Raw genomic sequence first — 10901 nt, 5'->3', positions numbered from 1 at the left:
TTTTTAACTACTTTGGTTTGATTGGTTCATTTAATTAAAGTAAATTATTAAAATTAATTAAGTTCTGAATATTTCAATTGCAGAATTTTTTTAAACACCAAAAGTTATTAGGATATGATTACTATTCTTTCTATTTCAGTTATCTATTACGATAAAATCTATGCCTCGTCCACACTGTGCCTCGACCCCACTGTGCTACCGTTTTTGTATATTATTTTGTTGGATTTCACTCCCATTTTTATTGGTCCTATTAGCTTAAGCGCTGGCCAGCATATAAATTGTTTTAGTTTTAAGTTATAATAATACAAAATATGTAGTAACACCTACAAAAAAATTGGACTTTCTAGTAAAAGTTTTCCACTTTATAATATTTTTTATAGCATTAATCAAACAAGTAATAATAATTTATAATTTAGCCATAATATTCCACCAACAAGTAATAAAACCTCCCATAAGTATATCATTTCTTTGTAACATGACAATTCAAATTTTAGAAGGCTCAACCTAGGTTGAGCCTAATAACCAGAAATGTATAACCTATAACAACAGAGGTATTAGACTATACCTCTATTGTTACAAGCATGTCATATGTAGATGATCATTTTATTTCAACATCAATTATTGCCAGTTTCAAATTGTTTCTTTTTAGTAATCCAGCATATGTTGGGATGCTGAATTTTTTTACTATCTACAAAATACAGAGAATATATATAATAAATAAATATTAGCAGTAAAATATTTTAACACTTATTATAATAATTTGTAATTATTTGAAAAATGTTTTATAGATTAAATTGTGAGGTATAATATTTTAAAATAAATTATCATTAAATATGAACAAGTGTTGTAATTGATTAATTGTCTTGCAAGACAAAAACTTTTTGAATAATTGAAATTTTAAGCCCATCTTCAATGGAAAAGTTTAATGTGTGAGCTGCACACCTAACTAATAAAGTTGTTTCTTTAGGATTAATTGTTTTGACAACTTCGTCTTCAAAATTACTGGATTAATTTTCTACAATTAGATCTTTAATGTTTTCTATGTCTATCTTCTTCTTTATCGCCTTAATTCCAACTACTTGAGGTCTATATAAAATAAAAAAAAAACAGTAGCACAATTGGGTCGCGGTACAATATAGAAGTGGCATAGTTGGGACAAGTATAGATGATATCTGACACTGATTAAAATCACTATCATAAGAAATGGTTCGGTACAAATCTGTAGATAGTGTTTAATTTTAAGAAATTGGTAGATTATTTCAAAAGCAACAATAACTCTTCTTCCCTTAATTTTATCCTGATTAGTTATTTGATTTATAATTATTATATATGAATAAATAATAATTTTAGTAATTAAACTTAGTATGAAATTAATATTCAATAATTTAATATTGTAATTTTTATAAAAATAATATAGTAGTTAAAAAAAAAACACATCATAGTAAAATTAATACCTTCTTAGGTTCGCATCGAAGCTAAAAATTGTAAAAATGTCTAAAATTAGTGATTTATGAATCTATAATTTTCTGGGGAATTTCCCCCCCCCGACCCTGTTTACGAGGAACAAGGAAATTTTTTTCAATTTTTGAGGGTATTGTCTTCGACTAGATACGATTTGTGATCTTTTGACGTATTGTTCATCAAAATCAGTCCAACGAAAGCGGAGTTTGAGCGTTCATAGACACAAAAAAAAAAAAAATACATCATAGTAAAATTAATACCTTCTCAGCTTTGCATCGAAGCTAAAATGATTCAATAAATTTAATAATAATTATATAATGTTGACTTTGAACTTTACAGTGTCCAATGTATACTAATGTGATGGTGTCACGTTACCATTATTGTGAAAATTTATTATACCAAAATACAGACAACACACCCGCTTCTAGAGACTGATGAATTAACAATTATTATTTATTGTTAAATTGGCAATAGTCCAAATTATTATAAAAACCCAAATGACCTGGCCATCTTCGTCAGTCGACTCCAGTGCTTTGTGTCATTTATCAGTCTCAGTGCTCGATTGTCGCTGTCCGGCTTACTGTATAAAGTCAAGTCTTTGTTTTTCCTTTTTCACCTACCTACTCTAGTCCTCAACATTTCAGAGTACTTGTGTCTTGCACTTCGTCTGCACCTCATACCTAGATGTTACCTTCATTCCCTTCCTATAACAACGACCTTTGGACACCCACAGCTAACCCGGAGTGTCAGCCGAGCACGGTAATTGCTGTATGATTACACGCATGTGAATACCCAGTCAGCAGACTCAACATCAGCGTTGTATACACATACATCATCTTCGTCATCGTAGTCCTCTTTTCATTTATTTGTGTTACGACACTTACAAAACAATAAAGTAGTATTTCACATATTTTCACTCGATAATCTATTTATAAATTCAATAATAAATAACAGATAAATAATTTCGAAGTTTATTTATTTTCTTCATTAATAGACCTCAGTCCAATTCATTACAAATTATAATATAATGATAACAATGATTTACAATAATTGATTTAACTAATAGAATAAGAGGTAGAGGAAGACCAAAAAAGAGATGGAGGGATGTTATTGAATGCGATTTGAGGACAGCTGATGTGAGCGTAGATGATGTGGGAGATCGTGTCAAGTGGAAGTTTAGGATAAGGGTGGCCGACCCCAAGTAGTTGGGATTAAGGCGAGGAAAAAGAAAAGAAGAAAAAGATTTAACTAATAGAGTAAAAACAAAAACATATAAAAATTACTAAATTTACAATTACAAAAACAATATTACATATTATAACACTATAAAAATTACATTAATATTCTAATAAGAAAACAACAATAAAAATATTTAACAAGCTAATTTGTAAATAAATTCTTAAGAGATAACGTATTACCAGCAGATTGAATTAAATTAATGGAAAAACATGCAAAATATTTTTAAATAATAGTGGGATGTAGAAGAGGTCTTAAATTCGTATAGAATAAAGTTTAATTTTAAAATTTATTAGACTATTTATTATGAAGGAAGGAATCTTCAATTTTTAATAAATTTTCCAGAAACAAGACATACAAATTATATCTCCTATCCTTTTAGGTTTTTAAATTTAATATTTGGAGAATATTTTTGTATGAACTCACGCGAGTGTGTTGTATTATTTTGTCTTAAGTCAGAACATTCAAAAAAAGTTGCAAAGATGAAAGTGATTCACTATTCATAGGTTGAAATGAAAAGATTTTGTCCAAGTGTGGCGTTGCTAACTCTTTTATTTTCATACCTATCGGTAAGCGCGTTCCACATTATATAGTAATTGGCTTCCCTAATTGGTACAAATTTTATGACAGCAAGCGCGGATCCGGACAAACGAATTGCCTAATTTTATTAGAATCGATGTTCACAATAGATTCAAATGTATTACGGAAAGTAGTCTAGTCTGTGATACTACCATTAAATTTTAAATTCGTATTCGCATACATGTTGTTGTATAACGTATGAGAATGGCTGGGCGCAGTAACAGCGGGATGCGGTTTATTCACGTTTTGAACTAGGGACGCAACAGCATTAATATCATAAAAAATGTTTTCTATTTCAGCAATCAACGGCAATATTATCAATGTTTGATATTATCAAACTCATCAACGTGATCGAGTTCTATTAACGCGCTTACAATAGCGTCTTGATATTGGTGAAACTTGTAAGGTTTCAGCTAAAACGGAGGGCCTACTATTTACCCACTGCCCGGTGGAACACTGGACAGTGACCTATTAGCCGCGCCAAGCAAGATAGTACTTGTTGACGGAGCTACTAGGTTTTGATAAAAAAAAAACAAATATTAATAAAAATGAGAGAAAAGTATTGAGAGAAAAAAAAGAGGCCATGTATAATATAATAACATTTTTTAATTATTTAATTATTGAAGATTTATAAATATTGTTATATATATTCATAAGGAAAGAATAAAAAAAGAAGAAAGAGGTGCTATATACACAACATTGTCAAAGGGTACAAAGGGGGAGTTTTATTGATACTTGTCGTTGATTGTTTCTCGAGGAGTGACGGCCCACCACCGACCATAGTTGTTCCTCACATCACCATCATCATTGGCATCTCAACGTTTTATTTAAAAAAAAACGGAAAAAAAAAAATACAGCCTGGTTGACACCACAAGTAGACGGCAGATCAACTCAACGTTTTATTTTAATAAAAAAAAACGGAGGACAAAAAAAAAAATGTACAAAAAAAAACGTGGTTTTCACAACAAAAATATACAGAAAACACGACTTGACGCCTCGGTAGTATGGTTGGGAAAAAAAAATCCGTTGTCGTGGCATTTGTAAGTGCCCGGTGATCGTGACGCCGGGTGGTGGTGGTGCCAACTTTGAACACGTTCATTGGGGGGAAATACAACAATATTGGTACAGGTGCAGAGTGACGGTCAGCTGATGACGATAGGATGACAGATATCAGACCGGTTGACTAGTGGAGGTTATCACATACACAACTATTAAAATACTTTACACCTACTGCACACACCTCTAATTGATAAGATTTATAAAAAAAACTAGTCAAATTCTGCAACATTACAAACTGTTTTTTAAGAACATTTAATTGGCGGACACATATTTGAATGAATGAATGTAGAATGAATTTTCAAAGCATAACAATTAAATGTATTATTCATGAATTATAAAATATTATATATACCAATGTGGATAAGGAGACATTTAAGATTAATGTCACAATGGCGCTGATAGAAACAAATTGTTATGTTGTGTATGTTATCAGTACTTGATATTGTTGTATTATGTATCAACACTGTATTATTCATTTGTAGCATAACCTAACATTATATATATATATATATATATACATTAGATTTTATAATTATTAATCATGTTAAGTTAAGTTTATTATAAATTAAAGTTCCTCATATTAAATAAAGAGATACATAACAAAGTGGCGATGAGAATAAAACAGGTAAAATTATGAGTGTAGCAATCGGAAATATGGAGCTGTTCTATCCCAGCGTCGGCGACTGGGAATCATATACGGAAAAATTCAACATATTTGTAAAGTGCAATAATATAGTGGCAGCAAAACAAGTCCCAACGTTGTTGGCAGTAGTATATAAAAACATATACAAAATACTAAAAAACTTATGCTCGCCTAAAAAGCTGGATGAACTGACTTACAAACAAATCAAAGAAAAATTAGGATCATACTTCGACCCAAAACCACATTTCATATCTGAAAGAATCAAATTTAATAACAGGACTCAAAAAAAAGGGGAAAGCATCCAGCAGTATGTTAGAGGGCTAAAAAAACTATCCAATCACTGCAATTTTGGAAGAATATTTGTTGAACACCTAAGAGACCTAAACGTCATTTTAGATTATTAAAAGAGAAAGACCTAACTTTTGATAATGCGTTAAAAGAGGCATTACAAGAGGAGTAGATAAAGATACAGAGGGACGAAGCGAAATTGAAGAACTTAACTATATAAAAAATGAAAGGTACAAACCGCAAATTAATTCAAACAATACAAATCAGTAGAATATCACGAAACAATTTCACATCAGGAAAAATTAAAATAATGTAAACAATATGAAAAAAAGACATTGCTTGTGCTTTGGAAGAAACAATCACACATTTTCACAATGCAGGTACAAGGAGTATTCATGCAACACATGTAAAAAAGTTGGTAATTTATCTTATGTTTGTAGAAATAAGAAACCAAAGAAAATAAATTATATTTCTGAGTTAAAAGTAAACAATAGTAAACAATAGTAAAGAAAGTGATGATAGTATGGATGAGTTAGCTGAAAGTTTTAATAAACTATATCATATTAAAAATATTGACAAGGCAGATAAGGGAACGGTTCCCATTAAGTTGAGAGTCTTGGTAAAAAACAAATTGGTGGAGATAAAACTGGATACGGGTGCTTCAGTTTCCATCATATCTGAAAAATAAGGTTGAAAACAATCGATTAAAACATCAATATTACACTAAATAAACAGTCGAAACATTAGGATATATTAATATTGAGGTGAAGTATAATAGAAATTTCAAAGGAAACTGGTATATTATAAAATATAAATACTCATATGTATAGAATGGATACAGAAAATAGATGTTTAACTAGAAAGTCAATCGAATGTAACTTAATTACAAAATATATTTAATGTATCAGATATTAAATATATTAATATGGAACAATAATTATTTAATAAATACCCAGAGGTATTTACAGATGATATAGAGCTATACCATTAGCATTAAAGAACAAAATTGAACTGGAATTAGACAGATTGGGAAAAGAAGATATAATCAATAAAGTCAAATGTAGTGACTGGGGATCACCAATAGTACCAATAATTAAACCATCAAGTGATATAAAAATATGTGGAGATGATAAATTAACTGTAAATCCATATATAAAAGTAGAAAAAGCCCTTGTTCCAATTAAAGAGGAGTTAATGGTGGAAATTAAAACAGGAAAGAAGTTTTCAATCATAGATCTAAGCCAATTACAATTTAGTTTAGAAGAAAAATCAAAGGAGCTAATGGCCATAAGCACGCACAAAGATGTTTATGTATACAACAGAGTTCCATTTGGCATAAATTCATCAGTAGGAATATTTTTAAACAGATTTAGTGAAAAGCTTAAACACATTAATAACATCAAAATATATTTTGATGAAGTATTAATATTTGGTGATAATGAGCAAGAATATTTGAGAGCCCTAGCTTTATTAAAGATGAATTTAACAGTATGGAAGGGAAAATATATCTTATTTAAAGAACAAATTAAATTTTTAGGCTACATTATTAACAAAGACGGGTGCAAACAAGACCCAGCAAAGATCAAAGCTATTACTCAAATTCCAAATCCAAAAAACATTTGCAAACTTTTTTTGGATTGATTAACTATTATAGAAAGTTTATACCTAACTTATTGTTGTGAACTGGCTCTTTGCTGCCTAATTGTAATTGTATAATTTAATAGTATATATATTAATCATGGGAACGGAAGCCCCTTTGTCTTGTATATAAAGTATTTACCAGCAACCCTCTAGTCCTTCTAGAACATTCAATGCTTGCTTTAGCCCTTTTTAATGTATCGGGCCTACGGCCGCCGCCGCGCCAGTATTCAGCTACTCATTCAAGAGTTATAGGGTCGAACGTGGACGACTCTCCACTGAATCACTTTCATTAAATCTTTTGTTAATTTGCTCGCTGAATCTTTTATATTAATTAAGTATCCACTCATTAAAGTCGTAAAGTCAATTATAAGTGTAAATATCGCACATCTAGATCTAAACTGTAACAAGTCAAAATATTGTGTTTTTGAGTTAACTAATAATTCGAATTCTAGAAATCATGCTGCGTATGCCAACAAAACCGATTCAACTGTATCTCAATTAGATTTTGATAGAGAGCGCTAAGAGTCTTTTTAGTTGAATGAGTGAGCTCATAATTGTCCCACCAAAATAGTAACAATTTTAGTTTACACCAGCATCGCGAACAGGAAAGGCGTGCCTCTCTACTAAAAAAGCTTGATATTTCGAGTTGTTACAGTTTTGTTGGATTAAATTCATTAAAATCGACAGATATTTAGTGAAATATTTTGAGTTAACACAGTTTTTCTGTCTAAGGTAAGTCAAAGTGTTATGTTTATTTTGAGTTGAATCTCTTTTGAACAGAAATATTCAACTTTTCAAGTTGAACCTGTTTTGCTGAATTGATCTTATATCCTGATTATTTCTTAAACAATTAAAGCAAATGCCATTTGTATAATGCTGTGCAATATATTTTCAACCTTACAAAAGATCTTAGACTAACTATTCTCAAAATTATAATCATTAGAGCTTCAAATTAGTTGTTTTGAGTTGTTGCACTTTTGATGGTACATTTGAATATACCTTCTGTTGTTTCAGAAAGATGAATGGATGTGGCCTTTTGTTAGTCAGCCTGGCTATTAATAACAATAAAGAGAATATCAGCCAAAATGGATCACCAGAGATAGCCTCGACGTCTAAGAATCAGGAAGCTGACAATCCTCTCATTGATATGCCAAGCACTTCGAAACAAACCGATTCCTATGTATCATCGCCAGCCATAAGTGATTATAGCGAGTTTGATGACTCTGATGGGGATCCGACTTTAGTTGATCCTAAAGAAAAATCACATAAGGACAGATTTTCGTTTTTATCCGTATAAAGTAGCAGCTCGACAAGTTCAAGAAACAGAAGCAGCTCTTCAAGCAGTAGCAATATTGCAAGTCTTGAAGATCATGGAGAAAAGCCTACCGAAGAAGAGAAAAAAGGAAAAAAATAGTGAATAAGCCGTTGCGATGGAAAGCCAAGGTTGCAAAAATGCTTCGAAACTCTGGAAAAGCCTATCATTCCTTATCTAAGTCAAAGAAAAATGTTTCAGAGAGAAGGGTTTGTCCGCCTTGTAAATCCAACTGTAGGTTAAGTTGCACATCCAAAATGAATGATCAATCAAGGGAACAACTTTTCAATGCATATAGGGAATTGGCTGACCTTCAAAAACAGAGAGAGTTTATCGTACGACACTCTCATAAAATTAAACCTAAATATAGATATTCGTCCACACAAAATGTAAGAGCTGCGAATACAGCATTTTACTTCGAAAATAAGAGTGTGTAAAACTTTTTTTAAATCTACTCTTGATTTAAACAATACAGTTATTAAAACTGCTCTTTCCAAGAAAATAGACATGGGAGTGCTAAAAGCTGAGCATAGAGGCAAACACGGAAAACAACCTAAAATTAATCAACAAGTAAAGCAAAGCGTTATAGACTTTATCAATTCAATACCAAGAATAGAGTCACATTATCTTCGTGCCCAGACTACTAGAGAATATATTTGCAGTGACAAATCTCTTGTAGACTTATACCGAGATTATAAATCTGACCGTGAACATAAAAACTTACCATTTGCCACTGCCTCAACATTCTACAGAATATTCAACTCCGAATTTAATATTTCATTTTTTATCCCCAAAAAGGATCAATGTGACCTATGTGAGAGCTACAAGAATGCCAATGAGGAAGAAAAGCAACGTCTATGCCAAAAATATGAAGACCACCTTCAAGAGAAGACATTGGCAAGAACAAAAAAAGAGATGAACAAAAGCAGAACAGACAGTACAATAGTAGCAGTTTATGACTGACAAGCTGTTATGCAAGTCCTAAAAGGACAAATATCTATGTTTTTTTACAAATCAAGGATTAATTGCCTGAATTTTACTGTCAGCGACCTGAATGCAAAAGACGTTACTTGCTACTTTTGGGACGAGACTGAGGGATCTCGAAGAGCTGTAGAAATTGGTACCTGCATCCTTGCCTATATAGAAACTCAAATTGAAAAGGATCCGGAAAAAGAAATAGATCTTATTTTTTACTCTGATAATTGTGGCGGTCAACAGAAAAATAAGTACATTTTGTCAATCTATGCTTATGCGGTCATTAATTTAAAAGTCAAATCTATTACACATAAATTTCTTATACGTGGTCACTCGCAAAATGAAGGTGATAATGTGCAGTGTCATTGAAAGACAAATTAAAAGACACCTAAAATCTGGACCAATTTACACACCAGAGACATACCGCACTTTGATTCGCTCAGTCAAGAAAACGGGAAATCGGTACAAAGTTGTCGAAATGACCCACGATAAGTTTTATGACATAAAATCTCTTCAAGAATCATAAAAATGTGATAGACTGAGATATTATTATTAAGAACTTTTACTTTATGTTGTTACCGAAAAATTATTAGCTATTTATTTTTATACTGAGAAGGTATTTTTTTATCTTTGTACTGAGAAAGTTTAATTTTTATTTTTGTACTGAGAAAGGTTTATGTTTGAAAGTTTATTTGTCTCTTTTTTTATTTTTCAATAAATGCTTTCACTATAATACATTGTTTTATAATGAACCTTAAAACAATACTTTTGAGTTGGATAATCATACTTTTCATCCATCAAAAGGGTTGCAAGTCAAAAAAATGGTGCTTTTACTCAGGTACGTAGCCAGAAAATGTTTATTGGAGGGGCCAACAATTTTGGGCCCTTGTATTATTTTCTATAATTTGTTTCCCATGAAAAGCTAGTGTGAGGGCTTCCTCCACTCCTCCTTAGACAGTATCCCATTCTATGAATCTTACAAGTTCAAAATTTGTGTTTATTTTAAAAAATTGGTGGATTATTCGAAAAGTTACATGATCTGCTATTTCCTTATTAATATTCTGATTAAGATAAAGTATGTAGAATGAAAAAGGGATTGTTAAAAAATATTATTTCTCATAAAAAAATTGTGTTGATCCATACATTTTTCAAAAAGTTATAGCATTATAAAGTTAAAAATGTAAAATACAAAATTGAGAATTTTCACACTTAAATAGCATTTGGTAGGCATTTTCACCGTGAAGACAAAATAAAGTCCGTAATTTTTTTAAATAAAAAAGTACATTACATTAGCTTTAATTTACGATATAGATAAAAGTGTCAGACTTTCCGGAACATTTAAAAAATTTAAGTGGAAAAAGTAAATTTTTTATGAAAAAGTTGTCATTTCTTATATCTTATGACCTTTATTCTATGTCAATTAAATTATATAATATTCATGAAAGTCAATATATTCTCCTAATAAGATATTTTAAAATAAAATAAAATACAAAACCTAGACTTTTAATAGAAAAATAGCATATTTTTGAATACGGTAGCCATTTGCGGATAGAAGATAGGTCGTCGGGATAAATTTTTTTTTTCATTTTGCAGTACATAAAATAAGCTTTAATTTGATATATGTTTAAAGGACGCAGTATTTCCGGAACATTTTCAAAAATTAAGTTGAAAAAGTTAGTTTTTGTAAAAAAGTTGCTATTTTAAATC

At 30.7% G+C, this 10901-nt stretch overlaps 1 protein-coding gene across 1 annotated transcript in view; it reads right to left on the bottom strand.

The window, feature by feature from the left end:
• Nucleotides 1-2420: 2420 nt before the first annotated feature.
• Nucleotides 2421-10901, bottom strand: part of LOC126897713 (NADH dehydrogenase (ubiquinone) complex I, assembly factor 6) — a 26125-nt gene continuing 17644 nt past the window's right edge. Inside the window, exon 7 of the mRNA XM_050671520.1 lies at nt 2421-5943. The gene's annotated coding sequence lies outside the window, so the exon portion shown is untranslated. The remainder of the gene's footprint in view (nt 5944-10901) is intronic.

Source organism: Daktulosphaira vitifoliae, unplaced genomic scaffold (genome assembly GCF_025091365.1).
Source record: "Daktulosphaira vitifoliae isolate Bord-2020 unplaced genomic scaffold, ASM2509136v1 Scaffold_2, whole genome shotgun sequence".
NCBI lineage: Eukaryota > Metazoa > Arthropoda > Insecta > Hemiptera > Phylloxeridae > Daktulosphaira > Daktulosphaira vitifoliae.
This window is presented reverse-complemented; position numbering and strand designations above follow the sequence as displayed.